Source organism: Ovis canadensis, chromosome 8 (genome assembly GCF_042477335.2).
Source record: "Ovis canadensis isolate MfBH-ARS-UI-01 breed Bighorn chromosome 8, ARS-UI_OviCan_v2, whole genome shotgun sequence".
Classification (NCBI taxonomy): Eukaryota; Metazoa; Chordata; class Mammalia; order Artiodactyla; family Bovidae; genus Ovis; species Ovis canadensis.
Window position 1 is genome coordinate 11,567,245 of NC_091252.1, and position 22,764 is coordinate 11,590,008.

A 22,764-nucleotide genomic window follows, 5' to 3' on the forward strand; every position below is an offset into this window, starting at 1 on the left:
GTTTTAAAGAGTGCTCTTCAGCTATTTTGTCTCTTGCCTGATGCTTTTCTCATTGTTAAATGAGATTGTGCTTTTGGGGGAGGATGGTCACAGATGCACTTCCATTCTCACGACGCCACACTGTGTTGGGGGTACATGAGTTATTATTTGGGTGAGGCTGACCTTCATCACCTGACTGAGACAGTGTTTGCCAGAATTCTTAACTGCCAAGGAGAAAAATAACATTATATTTATTCATTTTTTACTACTACCTTTTAAATTTTCTTTCATCATTCATGTTTGTTCAGAACATTACAGTAGGCATGAAGGAAAAAATAACTGCATCTGTAAACTCAATCTGTCTGAAGTATATTATAATATATGAAACCATGCCATTATCTTTTACCAAAAAAATAATAAAAAATAGCATTCAAATAGTAATTTGATATTAGGGTAAAAGATTAAGACCAAAGTCCAAGTAAGCCATCTATAAGGTTTAAGTGTGAGTCATGTTTTCCTTCTACTGAGTTTACAGAAATGTTGACATGATGTGTATGATTTGAAATGTCAAATCCTTGAAGGTTTCTGCACAAGGGTTTAAATAGAAACTAAAATGTTGGCATATGTCAGTGATTTTCCAGTTCCTGTTTGATCTCAGAAATGTACAGATTATCTCGGCCATCGGATACTTCTTTGTTGGGATTTCTCAGATGGTGCAGTGGTAAGGAACCCACCTGCCAATGAAGGAGACATAGGAGACGTGGGTTCAATCCCTGAGTCAGGGAGATCCCCTAGAGTAGAAAATGGCAACCCACTACAGTATTCTTGCTTGGAAAATTCCATAGACAGAGAAACCTGCAAAGCTACAGTCCATGGGGTTGCAAAAAGTTGGACATGACTAAGCAGCTAAACACACACACACAAACTTCCATGCTGATAATGGCTTTCTTCAGGGCACTAAGCGCATGCGGAGGCCGCTGCTGGCCGGCCAGTGCACTAAGCGGGGCCGAGAGCTACCCTACGTCCGAAGTCAGGGACAGCGGCCCAGAGTGCCAGGCTGAGCCGGCGCAGGAACGGCTGGGAGGAGCCACCCCGTGTCCGAGGTCAGTGGCTGCCGGGAGGAGACACCCCACGTCTGAGGTCAGGACGGCTGGCTGCCAGGAGGAACAGCCCAGCGTCTGAGGCCAGTGGCAGCCTGAAGGAGACACCCCGCATCCAAAGTCAGGGGCAGTGCCTGAGAGGAACTACCCCGCATCCGAGGCCAGCGGCAGCCAGGAGGAGACAGCCATCGTCCAAGGTCAGGGGAGGCCGGGAGAAGCCACCTCGCACCCAAGGCCAGGGGCGGCAGCTGGGAATAGCCGCCCACGCCCAAGGCCAAGGCCGGCGGCTGGGAGGGGCAACCCAAGGACCAGTGGCTGTGCTGGCACAGGAGGGCCTAGAGGAGCTATCCCACGTTGAAGGTCAGGAACGGCGGCGGTAAGGAGATACCCCTCATCCAAAGTAAGGAGCAGCAGCTGTGCTTTGCTGGAGCAGCCGTGAAGAGATACCCCACGCCCAAGGTAAGAGAAACCCAAGTAAGATGGTAGGTGTTGCAAGAGGGCATCAGAGGGCAGACACACTGAAACCATACTCACAGAAAATTAGTCAATCTAATCACGCTAGGACCATAGCCTTGTCTAACTCAATGAAACCAAGCCATGCCTGTGGGGCAACCCAAGACGGGTGGGTCATGGTGGACAGGTCTGACAGAATGTGGTCCACTGGAGAAGGGAATGGCAAGCCACTTCAGTATTCTTGCCTTGAGAACCCCATGAACAGTAGGAAAAGGCAAAATGATAGGATACCAAAAGAGGAACTCCCCAGGTCAGTAGGTGCCCAATATGCTACTGGACATCAGTGAAGAAATAACTCCAGAAAGAATGAAGGGATGGAGCCAAAGCAAAAACAATACCCAGTTGTGCATGTGACTGTTGATAGAAGCAAGGTCCGATGCTGTAAAGAGCGATATTGCATAGGAACCTGGAATGTCAGGTACATGAATCAAGGCAAATTGGAAGTGGTCAAACAAGAGATGGCAAGGGTGAACGTTGACATTCTAGGAATCAGCAAACTAAAATGGACTGGAATGGGTGATTTAACTCAGATGACCATTATATCAACTACTGTGGGCAGGAATCCCTCAGAAGAAATGGAGTAGCCATCATGGTCAACAAAAGAGTCCAAAATGCAGTACTTGGATGCAGTCTCAAAAATGACAGAGTGATCTCTGTTCATCTCCAAGGCAAACCATTCAATATCACAGTTATCCAAGTCTATGCCCCAACCAGTAACACTGAAGAAACTGAAGTTGAACGGTTCTATGAAGACCTACAAGACCTTTTAGAACTAACACCCAAGAAAGATGCCCTTTTCATTATAGGGGACTGGAATGCAAAAGTAGGAAGTCAAGAAACACCTGGAGTAACAGGCAAATTTGGCTTTGGAATGTGGAATGAAGCAGGGCAAAGACTAACAGAGTTTTGCCAAGAAAATGCACTGGTCATAGCAAACACCCTCTTCCAACAACACAAGAGAAGACTCTACACATGGACATCACCAGATGGTCAACACTGAAATCAGATGGATTATATTCTTTGCAGCCAAAGATGGAGAAGCTCTATACAGTCAACAAAAACAAGACCAGGAGCTGACTGTGGCTCAGATCATGAACTCCTTATTGCCAAATTCAGACTCAAATTGAGGAAAATAGGGAAAACCGCTAGACCATTCAGGTATGACCTAAATCAAATCCCTTATGATTATACAGTGGAAGTGAGAAATAGATTTAAGGGCCTAGATCTGATAGATAGACTGCCTGATGAACTATGGACGGAGGTTCCTGACATTGTACAGGAGACAGGGATCAAGACCATCCCCATGGAAAAGAAATGCAAAAAAGCAAAATGGCTGTCTGGGGAGGCCTTACAAATAGCTGCGAAGAGAAGAGAGGCAAAAAGCAAAGGAGAAAAGGAAAGATATTAGCATCTGAATGCAGAGCTCCAAAGAATAGCAAGAAGAGATAAGCAAGCCTTCCTCAGCAATCAATGCAAAGAAATAGAGGAAAACAACAGAGTGGGAAAGCCTAGAGATCTCTTTAAGAAAATTAGAGATACCAAGGGAACATTTCAAGCAAAGATGGGTTCGATAAAGGACAGAAATGGTATGGACCTAACAGAGGCAGAAGACATTAAGAAGAGGTGGCAAGAATACATGGAAGAACTGTACAAAAAAGATCTTCACGACCCAGATAATCATGATGATGTAATCACTAATCTAGAGCCAGACATCTTGGAATGTGAAGTCAAGTGGGCCTTAGAAAGCATCGCTAGGAACAAAGCTAGTGAAGGTGATGGAATTCTAGCTGAGCTGTTTCAAATCCTGAAAGATGATGCTCTGAAAGTGCTGCACTCAATATGCCAGCAAATTTGGAAAACTCAGCAGTGGCCACAGGACTGGAAAAGGTCCGTTTTCATTTCAATTCCAAAGAAAGGCAATGCCAAAGAATGTTCAAACTACCACACAATTGCACTCCTCTCACATGCTAGTAAAGTAATGCTCAAAATTCTCCAAGCCAGGCTTCAGCAATATGTGAACCGTGAACTTCCTGATGTTCAAGCTGGTTTTAGAAAAGGCAGAGGAACCAGAGATCCAATTGCCAACATCTGCTGGATCATGGAAAAAGCAAGAGAGTTCCAGAAAAACATCTATTTCTGCTTTACTGACTATGCCAAAGCCTTTGACTGTGTGGATCACAATAAACTGTGGGAAATTCTGAAAGAGATGGGGATACCAGACCACCTGACCTGCCTCTTGAGAAATCTGTATGCAGGTCAGGAAGCAACAGTTAGAACTGGACATGGAACAACAGACTGGTTCCAAACAGGAAAAGGAGTACGTCAAGGCTGTATATTGTCACCCTGCTTATTTAACTTATATACAGAGTACATCATGAGAAACACTGGACTGGAAGAAACACAAGCTGGAATCAAGATTGCTGGGAGAAATATCAATAACCTCAGATATGCAGATGACACCACCCTTATGGCAGAAAGTGAAGAGGAGCTAAAAAGCCTCTTGATGAAAATGAAAGAGGAGAGTGAAAAAGTTGGCTTAAAGCTCAACATTCAGAAAACGAAGATCATGGCATCTGGTCCCATCACTTCAAGGGAAATAGATGGGGAAACAGTGTCAGGCTTTATTTTTTTGTGGCACAGCCAGGAAATTAAAAGACGCTTACTCCTTGGAAGAAAAGTTATGACCAACCTAGATAGTATATTCAAAAGCAGAGACATTACTTTGCCGACTAAGGTCCATCTAGTCAAGGCTATGGTTTTTCCAGTGGTCATGTATGGATGTGAGAGTTGGACTGTGAAGAAGGCTTAGCACTGAAGAATTGATGCTTTTGAACTGTGGTGTTGGAGAAGACTCTTGAGAGTCCCTTGGATGCATGGAGATCCAATCAGTCCATTCTGAAGATCAGCCCTGGGATTTCTTTGGAAGGAATGATGCTAAAGCTGAAGCTCCAGTACTTTGGCCACCTCATGTGTAGAGTTGACTCATTGGAAAAGACTCTGATGCTGGGAGGGACTGGGGGCAGGAGGAGAAGGGGACGACCGAGTATGAGACTGCTGAATGGCATCACGGACTCGATGGACGCGATTCTGAATGAACTCCGGGATTTGGTGATGGACAGGGAGGCCGGGCGTGCTGCGATTCATGGGGTCGCAAAGAGTCTGACACGACTGAGCGACTGAACTGAACTGAACTGAACTCAGGGCTCTCTCCCCAGAAGTTTGTTCTCCAGGTCCACCTACAGTCTTCCTAACTTTAGCCACATGGAGGCTGAGGGCATATAAAGGAAGTGCTTACTGCTGGGCTGGGTGATTTTCTGTCTGTACGGCAGGGCTCCCTCCCAGTTCTGCATGTACAAGCAGATGGCATGGCTTGGCACATCATGTGCATCTTATACATGTTACTGTCCTCAAACATACAGCTCTTCTCCTGGCTGAGTTCTCAGATCCCCAGCAGCTCACTGGGGAACTTGTGTAGTGCTTGGCCCTTCGTAACTCAGTACATTGCAAACATATCTGATCATGTGTCTGCCTCTGGGGGATAGGTGAACTTCCAGATTTCCACCTTGGCCTTATCCTTGTCTTTGTTGGTCCATCTTGCTCTTACAAGTAAAAAAAATAAGAATCTCTTAGACAGTCATTCATATCTTCTGTTGAGTACAGGACATCAACGTAGCTGGTAAAAATCTCCTCTCCTGGGTGGATTTCTCTGACTTCTGCCAGGGTCCCTTTGCAGGTCACAATGACATTGGTGCAATATCAGCAAATGTTGCTGATCCCAAATGAGAAAGTTCTTCATCTTCGATTGTAAATCTATGATAGTTAACCTGTATGAAGTGTACTACCAGGATATCATTTTGGGGAACTGAAGGTGCTTGGAATGAAAGTGATACAGAGCAGCAAGGTTCCTTCTGAATCAAATCCTTCTTTTCATTATCTAATTTACCCAGATGTGACTCTAACTCCTTTATGGCTAACATTTCTCTGAAGGTGTTCTTTCTGGGTGGATTTTATGTATAGCCAGAATTCTTGCAATTAACCTTCCAGTCTCTGAGGGATTCCAGTTTCCCCCCAAAACAATCACAGGAGAACATTCCAGCTTGTGCATCAGCCAGTCATCTTTCTCACATGTTACCTCACAGTAAAATGTCCATTTGCATCTTCCACATTTGGACCATCCTCCTTTCCCGGTGAAGCAGAACTCACAGTGGTTGCCCCACTCATTGACCATAAGCATGGAGGCATAGGCCTGCAGGAGAGGAGCAAGTCCCTACCTGGAAGCGATGTAGGGCCTTGCCCTGGCTGCAGAAGTGCTCCAGACCACTGTTGGCCTAGGCCCTTATTCCAGCATCTCAGTTTGTGCAGAGGAGCTGCAACTGCAGCTCCCCTATAACATCTTGTTTTAAATATTAATCTATGTATGTGCTGTCTAGCAGATATTTGTCACTCTTTTGTGAGCTGTCTCATTCTTTGAACCTCTTTCCTATAATAAGAAATTTCTCATTCTTGAAAGTTCTTGCTTTGCTGGAGCACAAGGATAAAATGCACAACTCTTTCAGTAAAATGTGGCTTCTTCTTCTCTGGTGGCTCAGATGGAAAAGAATCCACCTACAATGCAAGAGACTGGGGTTGAAGCCCTGGGTTGGGAAGATCCCCTGGAGAAGAAAATGGCTACCCACTCCAGTATTCTTGCCTTGAGAATTCCAAGGACAGACAGCCTGATGGACTACAGTCCATAGTGTTGTAGAGAGTTGGACATGACTGAGCAGCTAACACACTTGCAATAAAAGTGAGGAACTCCTGCTCTAGTGATCACAGGCATCACATCTCCGGTGAGGGAGATGCCATGTGGAATCCACTCTGGTAAAGAGATGGCAGAGACATCAAGTTTTACAGGCAGCATGATATGATTTGTCTACTTGTCAAAAAGCCATAGGGTATAGGTCTTAGCTTTGTCTGACAGACCAAGAAACTCACTCTAGTGGATTCTTTCTAACCACAAAGAGTTAGCAAAATATTCTTCCACAGTGTATTACTACTTATTTTTTGATAATAAGAAAGTCCTGAAGAAGACAAATAATTTATATTAAAAAGTAAGTAAGAGCAAAGTCAAGGTTGGTTTAATGATTGTATTGTTCTGACGCTCCTGATTCCATTATCTTCTTTCTGAGTGGTAGAGGGAAGCTGCACCTGATACGCATGGGTGTGTGTTGTGGATATGAGCATTATCCAGTATGAATCAAAATAAAAAATGCTCGAAAAACTCTGAGCTGTTATCTTTTTTTAATTTGTTTAAAATCTAGTTTTTCAAATAGGCACTTATGCTTTTGGATCATATCATTTTAGATCATTACCAAATCATTGTTACCAAATAATGCTTCAACTTATACTGACTTTCAGTTTTTGTGAAAAGTTACCAAAAGAATTAGACGTAAAGTCTCCACTTTGACAGTTTCTATATTCTACAACTTTTTAAATGATATAAATACCTCATTTGTACCTATATAGTGAGCAAATAAGAAAAATCAATTTTGGTTTTCCCTAAATATTTGAAACAATTTTTACCTCTAATCAAGGAAAATATTTAAAATTTTAAGTTATTTTGATATAATTATAGATATATAGGCTGTTGCAAATAAATGTACAGAAAGGTCTCTGTACTTTTCCACTTAGATTCCCCCAAAGTTAACATCCTGTATAATTATAGCATAATAAGGATGCCAAGAATTTGACATGGGTAAATCCACAGAGCTTGTTCAGATTTCTCCAGTTATGCATGAGCTTATATGTATGTATATGTGTACTGAAGTAAAATTTTTAACTTTTTAAAGTTTCTCTTTGCTTTACTAAATTGGTTATGTTGAGCATTAAACTCCAAAATGTCAGTGGCTTAATGCAATAAGAGTTATTTCTTACTCACACGAAAGTTAACGGATGTGTTTCTGGTTGTAAACCACTTTTGTGGTCATTTGAAATCCCAGGCTCCTTCTAATTTGCTGGTCTATCCTCCCTTAAGTCCTAGAGTAGGGTCCATTCAACTAGCAGACGAGGAAAGCCAGGTGTGGGAGTGTTGCACATCTCTGTGGCCCAAATTTCACTGGTCAGGACTCAGTAGCATGACTACTCTTGTTGCAAAGGGTGAATGGGAAACATAATGTAGCTAGGTATACAGGAGGAAAAAAAAAAAAAGGTACTGGTTTCCACTACAGTTGGTTCCTTGAATTTAAGAACCAGGTCTTATATCTTGTCATGACTTGTCAAAAGTACTGGTTACCCTTTTTAGTATCATTTTCTCTTAATCTATTTCCAATTGTTTTCCTAAACTTAGTTATCTTAAATTCTATGTATCTACTTTAGCATTATTATTGCAAAAGAATGAGAAATGAATAAATTCAGTAAGCACTGAAGGAGTTAAATAAGTTTTACAACATTTCAATTATAAAACTTTATTTTTTATAAATTCTTTTGTTTCTTGTTCTTCAGTGTGCTAAAAACTAATGAGCTAAATTTATATGGTGACTACGTGATAAAAATATTTGGATTAAAAATTATAAGTTTGAACAACGATCCATATATTAGACTATGTAAGAGCCAAATATAACATTTAGAAATATAAAAATATTTTTACTTCCTTTTATAGAAGACCTTATCAAAGTAGTTTACATGTGAAATAGAGATCATAATAGAAAAAATCATTTTCTATTAATTTTAAGACAAATATTTTGTTTGCATAGATTATCTGAAAGTTTCTTTCCAGCTTGGCTCTTACAGTAATACTGAGAATAGATGTCTTTCACTGTTAGCAATAGCAGTTCAGTAATTTAATTCCACCTAACCTTATAATTGTATGAGTTCAGTGATTCTATCTTTGTTCTTTAGGTACATAAACTATGATGGAGATAATGTAAAAAACCTTCTTGCAAGTCTGCAAAAGGGATTTTGCAAGCCCTAATGATCGCAGCACGCAGCAGTAAAGGACTCAGTTTAACCATAAGAAAGGGGCCACTTTCCCAACTGCAATTCTTCCAGGAAAATCCTATAATAGAGGAGATAAGAACTTAATTTAAAAATCATTGTTCCATGGAAATTCCTTAAATAAACATGAAAGTCAGTTCTGCGCTTTAGCAACTGGTGATTCTCAAATCTTTATTTCCACTATAATGTATTGTGGTCTATATTGTGTTCAGTTCAGTTTAGTTCAGTCACTCAGTCACGTCCAGCTCTTTGTGACCCCATGGACCGCAGCACGCCAGGCTTCCCTGTCTGTCACCAACTCCTAGAGCTTGCTGAAACTCGTGTCCATCGAGTTGGTGATGCCATCCAACCATCTCATCCTCTGTCAGCCCCGTCTCCTCCTGCCTTCAATCTTTCCCAGCATCGGGGTCTTTTTCAAGGAGTCAATTCTTCATATCAGATGGCCAAAGCACTGGAGTTTCAGCTTCAGCATCAGTCCTTCCAATGAATAATCAGGAGTGATTTCCTTTAGGATTAACTGGTTTGATCTCCTTGCAGTCCAAGGGACTCTTAAAAGTCTTCTCCAACACCACAGTTCAAAAGCATCAATTCTTTGACACTCAACTTTCTTGATTAAGATCTCAGGTAAATGACAGTTCAGAAACCATAGATAACTCTTCAGAGAGAATTAATCAACTGGGACTAAAATATAGATTTTCCTTTCCTCATTCTTTTTTTTTTTTTTTCTGTATACTACAGGGTACTAAATATGCCTATCATTAGGAACAGTGCCTATAGTCAGAAAGTTCAGAACTGTCTAAAACTGAATGCTTATTTAATATGTATAGATGGCAAAGATTTCATCAATGTATATTGTATTCTGAGTTTATGCACTCTAACAGGTATGTCAATGGTGCTTACCTTTAAATTATTCAAGGTGCAATGTCTTGGAAATGATTTCTCTTCAAGCAAGTATCATCATACCTTACTGGACATTATATCATACCGAATATACTACTTTTACTCCCACAGCTGTAAAGGTCTAGGACTGAAGGCCTATTCAAATAGACACTGAATGATATTTCCTAGATAGTAACTATTAACTCATTCTCTTCTGTGTGGTACTTTCTTTGCTTGTAGTTATGGACATTCCAAAATTGGAGACAGATTCCCTGAAAAGAGTGCTGTACTCTGCATATAGTTAAGTAAGCAGGGTGGCAATATGCAGCCTTGATGCACTCTTTTCCCAACTTGGAATCAGTCTGTTGTTCCATGTCCATCTCTAACTCTTGCTTCTTGACCTGCATACAGAATTTTCAGGAGGCAGGTCAGGTGATCTGGTATTCCCATCTCTTTAAGAATTTTCCACAGTCTGTTGTGATCTATGCAGCCAAAGGCTTTGGCGTGGTCAATAAAGCAGAAGTAGATGTTTTTCTGGGACTCTGTTGCTTTTTTGATGACCCAATGGATGTTGGCAGTTTAGTTTTTTGTTACTCTACCTTTGCTAAATCCAGCTTAAACATTTGGAAGTTCATGGTTCATGTACTGTTAAAGCCTGGCTTGGAGAATTTTGAGCATTATTTTGTTAGCATGTGAGATGAGTGCAATTGTGCAGCAGTTTGAACATTTTTTGGCATTAGTTTCTTTGGCATTGGAATGAAAACTGACCTTTTCCAGTCCTGTGGCCATGGCTGAGTTTTGCAAATTTGCTGGCATATTGAGTGCAACACTTTCACAGCATCATCATTTGAGAATTTGAAATAGCTCAACTGGGATTCCATTATCTCCACTAGCTTTGTTTGTAGTGATGCTTCCTAAGGCCCACTTGACTTCGCATTCCAGGATGTCTGGCTCTAGGTACGTGATCACATCATCATGGTTATCTGGGTCATGAAGATTTTTTTGTATAGTTCTTCTGTGTAGTCTTGCCACCTCTTCTTAATATCTTCTGCTTCTGTTAGGTTCATACCATTTCTGTCCTTTATCGTGCCCACCTCTGCATTAAAGTCTCCCTTGGTAGCTCTAATTTTCTTGAAGAGATCTCTAGTCTTTTCCATTCTATCATTTTCTTCTTTTTCTTTGCATTGATCACTGAGGAAGGCTTTCTTATCTCTTCTTGCTATTCTTTGGAACTCTGCATTCAAATGGGGATATCTTTCCTTTCCTCCTTTGCCTTTCACTTCTTTTCTTTTCTCATCTATTTGTAAGGCCTCCTCAGACATCTATCTATCAGACCTAATCCCTTGAATCTATCTGTCACTTCCACTGTTTGTTAGCTGCTATTAAGAAATTAAGGCACAAATCTAAGTTGTTAGAAATCAATGAATAGATGGAAAATATGGCATGCTTTTCTAAGCAGTTCCGCCTGAAACACATTGGTTGTGAATTTGTCAAATATACTGAAGGAATGCTGAAAAGAAGGCCTAAGTTTAATTGTGAAAATCTTTCCAGGATAGTATGCACAGGTAATTAAGGGGAAAACAGTGATCTGTCTTTGGTATGAGTAGCATCTTGACTATGTATGATGTAAAACCTGAATTCCTGAAGCACAGCAGGCTTTCCTGTTCCTTGCCAGCCACTGACATTCCTTTTCTTCCTCCCTTTAGTCCTTCTCTGGCATGATAAATACAGATGTGACTATGGAAATCATCTATGGAGTTTTAAGGGAGAAGCATGTCAAGCTGTTTTCCAGAGCAAAAAGTTTCCCATGCAATTTTCCTCTACTTTCATACTTATCAAGTTTTATTAACATTTATTAATATTCTTCAACCTATTTTCCATTTTCATGCTGGAAACTTATTTTCAAGATTCCTGAAAACTTAATCAGTTCTCTTCCAGATACATAATATAAATTTGCCTAATTTAAGTTAGCTAGTAGTGGATAATGGGAACTATGGTATGAAACTGTCATTTGGGTAATTTGTCTGTCTTAAGCTATAGAATATATGAATTTTGAAATATGAGAATCTTCATCCTGCTATTTGAGTGAAAGTTGTAGAAAGAGAAGATGGCATTTTACCTTCCATGTGGACATTTTTGTACCTTCCATATAGACATTTTTGATCTTGTGAACTAATTGGTGTGAATTTTATCATCCTGTTTTGATTTCTCCCTTCAGCTTCCCATGTTGGCTGAGGTGTGTTCCAGACTGCTATTCATTTGAGCCAAGGACAGAATAATTAACAAGAGAAATCTTGTTTAAAAACAGCATGTATGGTAAAACCAATACTAAAACTACTTGGAATATTTTAAAACATCTAAGACCCTAACAACCCATTTGGGGCAGGTAGTGGTTCATTGATTGTGATTTTCTTATTAGTGCATTTGCCAGCTTGTCATATCCAAAGAATAAAAAAATTAAATCAGATCTTTCTCCAAGCCTACTTTTTCCCCAAGAAAAGGGGAATTTAAAAATTCCTCCATTCTCCATAAAAAGTACCATGCTAAGTATATGAAAACACTTTCAATCTTACCAACAAATACATCATGAAAAATAAATCAGAGTCATACTATTTAGATCCTACCACATCACTAAGTTTTAAAAAATAGACTAACATCTAGTATGGAAGATACATTCAAATGAGTGCTGGTAGATTCAAATCGGGATGATAATCAAAGTATTTTAAAACTAGTATAGCATCCGCATGCTTAGTCACTCAGTCTTGTCTCTTTGTGATCTCATGGCCCTAACCAAAGAACAGCCGTCTAATCAATCAGCATTCTGTTTTTATTGAAGTATAAACTCTTACAAGCTTTCTAATGAATAATGTCAAAATAAATCATATTATTTGACTCAGAAGTTCTTCCATGCGTGAATTAAATCTTTTCGATAAATTTCCATGTTACTTTCCAGACACATTTTATCAATCTACACTTTTATCACCAGTTAATAAGAATCCATTTTCTCATATCCTAAAGAATACTAGATGTTTTAAATTATGTTAAACTCCTTGCCAATACAATAGGTGAAAATACTATTTGATTACTGGTTTGATTTCTTTGGCTACTAATACAGTTGGCTGCTTATATTTCTTCTGCTGTGTACTGACTGTTCCTGTCCTGCTAGTTTTTAATGCCACATATTTAAGCCCTGTTAATTTATGAGTAGAAGACAAGAGATTGAAAGGATTTTCTTTCATCCACATGGCCACACCCAATTATTTTTCAGGGTGGAAATTAGTCTCCTTTAGGACACAGTGTTCTGAATGAAAAACTCAAGAATGAAAGAATGTGCTTTGTTACATTTTGGTCAAGAACAAATCACTACATTTAAAAATGCATTACAACAGAAAGGGGTGGATATTGGCTGCTGTGTTGGTATCATAGCTGCATTTAGTTCTATAAGCTTGTCTTCTGTGCCTCATGCATTGCTTTACTTTTGCTCAACCCCTGCCAGGGTGGGACCACCCAAGCTCCTGAATGCAGCTCTTTCTGTAGGACCTTAAGTTAAGCCCAAATTGCAGGGTAGGAGGTCTTTAGTTTGCTCTTTGAGGTATGAATAATTTCTCTACCATCTATTTCACTCCACTCAAGTTACCATGTGGAATGCCATTTGGGATAGCTTGGAAATGGTTCTATGCTTGTATCATAAAAAAGACTCAGACAAGTTTTGTGTATTTTGTGATGGCACAGAAAATAAGGAGAGGATTCAGGGTTTGACCTAGAAATCTCATCCAAGTTGGTTGGGGTTTTGGGTTTCCTGAGTTGTCATGTCTGGGGGAACCTTGCAAATGGGTTGGTAATGAGGCATTTTGAGGGCTGCTGATTCGGGAAATGTATCAAGCTGTCTTGGGTACGTGGCATCCCATTTGCTTTGCATTCCATCTTATATTTAAAGCATAAACCTAGTATTGTAGGGTCATTGACATTTAGCTCTATTATTAATATTCATAGAAGAAGGTCTAGGAAAAATCTTAGAACCACATTTTCATCATGAAAAGTAGGGTAATAATTATATTTTCCTGAGGAGAGTCAACTTTTTGACTGAGCTGTTCCCACAAGGTTTACAAAATTTGTCTGATTCCTTGATTGACAGTGACTGGTCTGTAGAAGGCTTTAAAAGTATATTCATAATGATAAAAGGCAACTATTATGTTGCAGTAGAAAGAGCTGTCAAAGAGAAATTAGAAACTAGCTTGTTTCCTGTGCAGTCTAAGGGCAGTTTCTTATCTTCTCCAAATCAGTTTCTTCCTATGTAAACAGGAGTTGCATTATTCATAATGTCTAATTCACAAGGTCATGAACCAGACTGAATGTCAAAATACCATGTAAAATACTACATGGATGCTAGTTCCTACTATGACCTGATAAATAGCATGCTATGAGTTAGAAACTTTTATAAATATCCCCAAAGGCAGTGACCATTTTGACTAAAGTTATGGGAGACACCAAAAGATCATGTGCTGTGGGCCTTTTTGTGTTGTTTTTCTGTGTGTGATTGTATGTGTGAAGTACATATTATCCATCTTGAATTATTTTTATCTATCATTTACTCTTTTCTTCTTACTTTTAAAAAATTGTAATTTACTATTTGGTTGCACTGGCTCTTCATTGCTGCATGTGGGCTTTCTCTGGCTGTGATGAGCATGGAGCTGTGCATGCTAAGTCGCTCAGTTGTGTCCAACTCTTTGCAACGCTATGGACTGTAGCCTGCCAGGCTCCTCTGTCCATGGGATTTTCCAGGCAAAAACACTGGAATGGATTGCAATGCCCTCCTCCAGGAATCTTCCCAACTCAGGGATCAAACCTGCATCTCTCATTTCTCCTGCATTGGCAGGTGGGTCCTTTACTGCTAGTGTTACCTGGGAAGCCAGTTGCAGTATACAAGCTTCTCATAGCAGTGGCTTCTTTGGATGTGGAGCATTGGCTCTCGGGCACATGACCTTCCGTATTTGTGGTGCACAGGCTTAGTTGCCCCACACCATGTGGGATTTTCCTGAACCAGGGATCAAACCCATGTCCCCTGCATTGGCAGGTGGATTCTCAAACACTGGAACACAAGTGAAGTTCTATCATTCAGTTCAGTCACTCAGTCATGTCCTGCTCTTTGAGAGCCCATGGACTGCAGCATGCCAGGATTCCTTGTCCATCACCTACTTCCAGAGCTTTCTCAGACTCATATCCATTGAATGGGTGATGCCATCCAACCATCTCATCCTCTGTCATCCCCTTCTCCTCCTACCTTCAATCCTTCCCAGCATCAGGGTGTTTTCAAATGAGTCCGTTCTTTGCATCAGGTGGCCAAAGTATTGGAGTTTCAGCTTTAGCATCAGTCCTTCCAATGAATATTCAGGACTGATCTCCTTTAGGAAGGACTGGTTGGATCTCCTTGTGGTCCAAGTGACTCTCAAGTCTTTTCCAACATCACAGTTCAAAAGTATCAATTCTTCAGCACTCAGGTTTTTATTATAGTCCAACTCTCACATCCATACATGACTACTGGAAAAATCATAGCTTTGACTAGATGGATCTTTGTTGGTAAAGTAATGTCTCTGTTTTTTAATATGCTGTCTAGGTTGGTCATAGCTTTTAAATATTCATTTCAAACTTCTGGTTCCTGAAAACATTTCTAAGTTTTTCTTTTCTTGAGATGGGAAATCCACTGATTTAAATTCTTTTAATACTTGAAATGATCAATGCTATTTTCTTAATTTAAAAAAGTTTTACCTAATTATATGTGTATCTATCTATATGTGTAGACACATATAGATAGAAGTTGAATTACCAAATATGACAAGAAATTTAGATCACTGGCATGAAATGTGCATTCTTCAGTCTTGGTTCATGCACCGTGGCCACAAACAGTCTTAATGTCACAGTCTTATTCAGCATTCCATTTGAAGGAAATTATGTTTTGGTCTGGAATGGCTGGGTCACATTCTGAATGATTGAAGGATCAGACTAAAATTAGGGGGAAATACACCTATGTTTCAGTTTCTCTAGGAAGGTGTCATATGGCTTAATATTTAGTTTTACAATTCTATTTCAATTTGTTTTACATGCGCCTTCTTTGAGGAAAGTGTTTCACAATATACTAATACTGAGACATAAAATACGAAATTTCTCCTTCAAGAATCTCAAAGGTGGCTGTTTCACTAACTAATTTACCACATGTAACTGAGAAACACAGTGTTTCATATTTTACAGATTGAGAAACCAGTGCACAGGCAAACATTAAAATAAGTTAGTAGGAGTTTAATGTTACTGATTTTACAAAGTCGGATTTGAGATCATCATTGGAATTTAAAAAAAGGTAATATACCCAGCTAAAGCTTAAATAATCAGATGATCAGGTCACATGGGTCCTCAAAACCCAATCAGTTCAGTTTAAAAAAAAAGTAATCTTTTGACTGTATTTATATCAAATGGGTCTCAAATATTCATAGACTTAATTTCCTACTATTTGCAACAAGCTCTGAGAATTTGCCTTTAAATAAAGTAGCTAATTGACTATTCCTTTAAGACCTCCCATATTAATTAAGTTGCCTCTTCCAGTTGAAATACCCTACCTTTCTCACAACTGCCAGTTAAAAATTGGCTCATCCTTCAAGCACCATCTCACATGCCACAGAACTCGCAACACATTATTATCTTGTCTTTGAAGTCTCCCTGTTCATAGTCCAAAGCATGTACCTTCATTACAATGATTTGGGCTTTCCTGCCGGGGCCCAGCCCCGGTGGATCCAGGGTGATTCGAAGGTGGGGACGGAGTCAGCGTCTTTGGAAAAATACATATTTAATCACAGATATAGAGAGATTAGAAATGGATAGTGTAGTAGGAAGATCAGTGGAGAAAAAGAGGCTGAATAACTTGGATTACGTGGAATAGCATCCATGCTCCAGATGGGAATTCAGCCAGAAAAACGGGAGCAAGAAAGAAGCAACATGGGGGAATCAGTCTTTCTGGAAACTGATCCATTTTCTTTATTTTTAGGTTTGCTTATATACCTTTTGTTACACATAGGGATGAATACAGAGTCACGGGGGTGTCAGCAGTCCTGACCTTTATCAAAATCAGGTGCTTCACATAAATGTATAAAAAAGGTACATCATCTTCTGGCCATGAGTGAGACCTGCTGACATTTTATGATCCTTTCTTTCTGATAACCAAAAAACTTATTTCTTCCAAGGGTGTTTTTTCTTAAACCAGGCACCACCCTCCAAATAAAGTTACATTCCTATAGGGTGAGGGTGTAGTGAGTTACAATCAAGAAAGGAATTTATTTAACCCAAGGTTAACATGATTAGTCTTAAAGGTTAATGCTTATTTCTCCTATATGTTAGTTATATTCGTTATAAGGGTAGGGAACATGGAGATTTAGCAGCAAACATCAGCCCAACAAATGAAAATCCTTTCACCAATGCTCCCCTTGAGATCTATTTGGTCTTAAGATAGTGATGAAGTTACATTTTTACATAACAAGGACACAGTGATTTATAACAAAGCACAGTGATCTATTACAAAAGAGAAAATTCATTAACTCAAAAAGTCTAGTATTGCTAACATCAAAAATTACTGTATTTCCTTTTCTATATTCCAAATACATTGATTAATATATTCCCAGGTGCTTAAGGATATGGAGGCCTGGCAGCAATCATTGACTCAAGAAGAAGAAAAAGCCCTATGCTAATTAAGACTCTCAAAATACTCCAAAACTCTCTGTGCTGTTTATGGTTAAGAGGTACTAAACAATCATGTGCATAGTGGCAAGAATATGGATAATCCTGTCACACAAGCTAGTCTGTCAGCAGAGAGGTTGGACCTGAAACATCCTTGTCCCACCCAAAGCAGGGAATTAGCAGCAATTATTGACACAACAAATGAAAAACCCTTCACCAATATAATTCCTAACCAACCCACTATACTAATAATTTCTAACTCCCCAAAATAATTTGCCTTTAGTAAGTCTAAAACATCTCCTGCCTCTCACTTTGGGAGGCTGTAAACAATCACATGTGGCCGGATGAACCTATACAGGTGGGCTAGATAACCTTCAGAGGAGTACGTAAGGTGAAACACTCTTGTCACGCCCAGAAATTTTTATTGCCTTGGAGCTGCAAGTTTACTCCTTCTCTGAGAGAAACGGTTATGGGGGAGAGCCCCCCGTAAAGTCAGAGGTGTAGGTGAGAGCATAAAACAGACTCTGGTTTTGGGGTTAGATGCTCGGGAACAGGGGGTTTCCTGAGGCTTGATCACGCCTTTGCGTATGCCAAGCCTCCTTCCTCATGACCTTTGCCATGGGCGGAATTCCTCACGCTGGCTCCCGGCACTTTCCTGGTGGCTCAGATGGTAAAGAGTCTTCCTGCAATGCAAGAGACCCAGGTTTGATCCCTGGGTCAAGGAGATTCCCTGGAGAAGGAAATGGCCCCCCACTCCAGTGTTCTTACCTGGAGAATTCCATGGACCGGGGAGCCTGGCAGACTATAGTCCATGGAGTTGCAGAGAGTCAGAGATGACTCTCATGATTATATTTTATAATTATATTTCATTATGATAATTTGAATTTTTTTTTAAACTACTCTTTCCTCTATACTAACATATTGTTGGTGAAGACTGCATTTTATCACTCCTATATCCTTCAAACTGCTCCAGGCTGATATTGCATATATTGTTTTGTAGATACAGGTTAACTTGTACTGAAATATGAATAATTTATATCTCATATGTATCCCCAAAGCTTCATGTTTTTATTCATATGCATACCATTTAATTTATGATGGAAGAGGCAAGAGAAGGGGCAAAATCCCAAAGTACAATTGCCAGCTAAGTGCAGATGTATAAAGAACCTTTCTGAATTTCAGGAGCTTCTTCTTACATCTCATTGGTCACCTCTATTAGCAATTGATGTTGGAAAATTTATGTCTCTAACCAGGTAGATTGGTTGCCTTGACAGTACAGGGGAGATTGGAATACAGATATTGAGTAAGCAACTAGTAGGCTCTAACGGAAAAACAAAAGTAAAAGAACCCACTGGAGAGCCTGTTTGTGACGTTCAAGCCAAAGTCAGTTCAAGCTCAGCATGTCCCCGGTCAGCTGCCTCTCCTCCTGTACCCACTCCTTTTGCTGCAGTTCCATCTCTATGAATAGCACCATCCTGTCAGTCATCCAAAACAGAGATGCTAGAAACATCCCAGGTTCCAATCTCTCCCATAAAGTCTGACTTAATTCATTTACTGCAGCTTTAGTTTCTTTACCACCGGAGCCACCTTTTTGGGGGCTTGCCTTGTGGCTCAGATGGTAAGGTGTCTGCCTACATTGTGGGAGACCCAGATTCGAGCCCTGGGTCGGGAAGATCCAGAAATGGCAATCCACTCCTGTATTATTGCCTGGAGAATCCCATGGACAGAGGAGCCCGGGAAGCTACAGTCCATGGGGTCGCAAAGAGTCGGACAAGACTGAGAGACTTCGCTTCACTTCACTTCACTTAGTCTCTTTACTATCTCACATATCTGTCCCTACTCACAATTTCCATTGTCAGTACCCTAGAGAGACTTCTTGATGTTTGCATAGTAGTCCTTTTTTATCATCTTCTCAGCTTTTATATCTGCCCTGTCTCCCCACTACTCCCACTTCAACCACCACCCTTCCTCACCCCCTCCCACCCAGTCTTTGACCATTTCTGCCCAGTGGCTTTCACTTTCATCCTGGTTCCTGAGAATCTGGCCCCACCACTGACTGCAAAGATGAAGCACATGACCAGTCAGCAGCCACTATCCTGCATACAGAGATTGGTTCCCAGACAGACATATAAACTTACCCAGAATAAACACTGAAATCTATGGCTTTTCTCTGTGAATGCTGAGACAAAGACATTCTTTCCTGTGTGATACTAATATAGAAGTATGTAGAATTGGGAGATGATAGAAACAATTTGGGATTCATAAATACTTGCCTGTGGTGAAGCCTACATTAGGAATGGTAGAATGAAGAGACAGAACAAAATCAGGTCTTCAGAGTCCTTTTGGGTCACTGAATTAACCTGTACCTGGGCCAGCTCTGTGTTTGAATCTTTTAGGAATGGAAACTATTAAGTTCTATTTATTGAATAAGCAAGTTTGTATTGGATTTTCTGTTTCTGGCAACCAAAAGCTTCTTATTGATTTAGTCCCACAATTTCTTGTTTAATTGGAGGAGGGAAGTAGTATATTTAGAAGTCCCTGAAATAAGTTTATCTATTTAGTGCCTTTGAAAATGAAGGTCAGATTTTGAAATAATTGTTATACTGCAACATTTGAAAGTAGGAAAGATGATATACTCTAGTGTTCTACTGATCAAGAGACTGCCACGTAAGAAGGGTGATGATTAGTCCTAGTTGACATAGGATACTCCCAGTTTATGCCTCTTGAAAAAGCATAATTATTAACAGGTCCAAATTTCATCTTCAAGGTTCCAAGTTTGGGCAATAAATTACATAATCACTGTACTAATAAGGTATCTAAGGCTCAAATAATCAAATTAGCTTTAGTACTGATTACTAAACATGTAGCAATAATCATCTCTGGGTGTTTATATTGTAAAGATTTAGATGATATTTACCTGGAAGAAGTGTATATGACCCTCAAACAGTGTTTCTGGCTGTCCAGGCTGTCTCAGCATTCAGTAGACTTCACACCATTTACCTAGCTGACCATTGCATCATGAGGGAAGAACACATGATTTTAAAGTATCAGTACTTCTCAGTAAAGCAGTTCAGTGAGTTGAAAGTAACTTGTCATCTCCCAGCCAGCTGATGTTACTATAGTGGTTTTCAAGCATTTTCAGATTTTCTGTTTCTTTTTATGCTTTGAGAGATTAGCTTCTTTTTTTTTTCCTTTTTAAACTTTTCTTTACATCTTTTCTTTTTTACAGTTATTTTATTTATTTTTAAAAACTGAAGTATGGAAAAAGAAACTCTGGTATATAGATTTATATGATGGAATATTATTCAACCATGAAAAGAATGAAATTCTGATATTTGTAATGACTTGGATGCACCTAGAGTATATTATGCTTAGTAAAACGTGAGACAGAGAAAGGCAAATAGAATCTTAATTTTCCTGATGTGATGTTGGGCTGTAACTGGATATTTAAGATAGAGTAAAATGCCCATCATCACTATATTTTTCTTTTTTTTTTTTTAACAAATTTTCTATAAAAACTCCATTAAAGTCTGGAATGAAATTTAAAAGTCATAGTTTACATTAAAATCTTTATAAAAAAAATACTTTACTAAAGTAATCTTTAAAAAATTGCTTTCCTTCCCTGGTAGCTCAGTTGGTAAAGAATCTGCCTCCAGTGCAGAAGACCTGAGTTTGATCGCTGGGCCAGGTAGATCCCCTGGAGAAGGAAATGGCAACCCACTCCAGTACTCTTGCCTGGAAAATGCTATGGACAGAGGGGCCTTACCAGCTACAGTCCGTGGGGTCATAAGAGTCGGACATGACTTAGTAACTAAACCACCAAAGTAGAGAGCCCATGTTATGCAGCTGATAAAGCAGTAGAATAAGAGTTAGGAGACACAGACTCACTGCCATATCCCGATTGTTTAGAAGAGAGACAGGAACTTAGCAACAACACACAACGACTGTTTGTTGAATGAATGAATATTGTCTGTGGGTATAATTTATAACACCTTAATCCAAAGCCATATAGCCTCTCTGACTTTAGTTTCTTCATCTGCAAAATGGAATTAAAAATACCAAAGCACAGGCAGCTGTGATCAGCTCACTAAGCACGGTGGAGAGAAGCTACCCCACATCCAAGGTCAGGGGCAGAAGCCGGGAGGACCTCAGGCCTGAAGGGCGGTGGCCAAGAGGAGTTACCCCATGTCCGAGGTCAGGGGCAGTGGCTGAGAGTGCCAGGCTGCAATGGCAGAGGAACAGCCAAGAGGAGCTACCCCACGGCTGAGGTCAGGGGCGGCGGCCAGAGGAGCCACCCTGTGCCCGAGGCAAGGGTTGGCGGCCGGAAGGAGCAACCTCACGTCCAAGGAATGGTGGCTGCGCAGATACAGGAGGGCCTAGAGGAGCCATCCCACGCTGAAGGTCAGGAAGGATGGTGGTGAGGAGATACCACTCATCCAAGGTAAGGAGCAGCGGCTGTGCTTTGCTGCAACAGCCTTGAAGAAATACCCCATGCCCAAGGTAAGAGAAACCCAAGTAAGATGGTAGGTGTTGCAAGAGGGCATCAGAGGGCAGACACACTGAAACTACACTCACAGAAAACTAGTCAATCTAACCACACTAGGACCACAGCCTTGTCTAACTCAATGAAACTAAGCCATGGCCACAGGGCAACCCAAGAAGGGCAGGTCATGGTGGAGAGGTCTGACAGAATGTGGTCCACTGGAGAAGGGAATGGCAAGCCACTTCAGTATTCTTGCCTTGAGAACCCCATGAACAGTAGGAAAAGGCAAAATGATAGGATACCAAAAGAGGAACTCCCCAGGTCAGTAGGTGCCCAATATGCTACTGGACATCAGTGGAGAAATAACTCCAGAGAGAATGAAGGGATGGAGCCTGAAGCAAAAACAATACCCAGTTGTGGATGTGACTGGTGATAGAAGCAAGGTCTGATGCTATAAAGAGCAGTATTGCATAGGAACCTGGAATGTCAGGTCCGTGAATCAAGGCAAATTGGAAGTGGTCAAACAGGAGATGGCAAGAGTGAACATTGACATTCTAGGAATCAGCAAACTAAAATGGACTGGAATGGGTGAATTTAACTCAGATGACCATTATATCTACTATTGCGGGCAGGAATCCCTGAGGTGGAGAGAAGCTACCCCACATCTGACGTCAGGGGCAGAAGCCAGGAGGACCTCAGGCCTGAAGGGCAGCCATCCCAGAAGAAATGGAGTAGCCATCATGGTCAACAAAAAAGTCTGAAATGCAGTATTTGAATGCAATCTCAAAAACGACAGAATGATCTCTGTTCATCTCCAAGGCAAACCGTTCATCACAGTAATCCAAGTCTATGCCCCAACCAGTAACACTGAAGAAGCTGAAGTTGAACGGTTCTATGAAGACCTACGAGACCTTTTAGAACTAACACCCAAAAAAGATGTCCTTTTCATTATAGGGGGCTGGAATGCAAAAGTAGGAAGTCAAGAAACACCTGGAGTAACAGGCAAATTTGGCCTTGGAATGCAGAATGAAGCAGGGCAAAGACTAATAGAGTTTTGCCAAGAAAATGCACTGGTCATAGCAAACACCCTCTTCCAACAACACAAGAGAAGACTCTACA

General features: G+C 40.4%; 1 pseudogene; it reads right to left on the reverse strand.

Moving 5' to 3' along the window:
• Positions 1–605: 605 nt before the first annotated feature.
• LOC138445172 (N-lysine methyltransferase SMYD2-like) lies at positions 606–21,056 on the reverse strand (annotated as a pseudogene).
• Between the last annotated feature and the right edge of the window lie 1,708 nt (positions 21,057–22,764).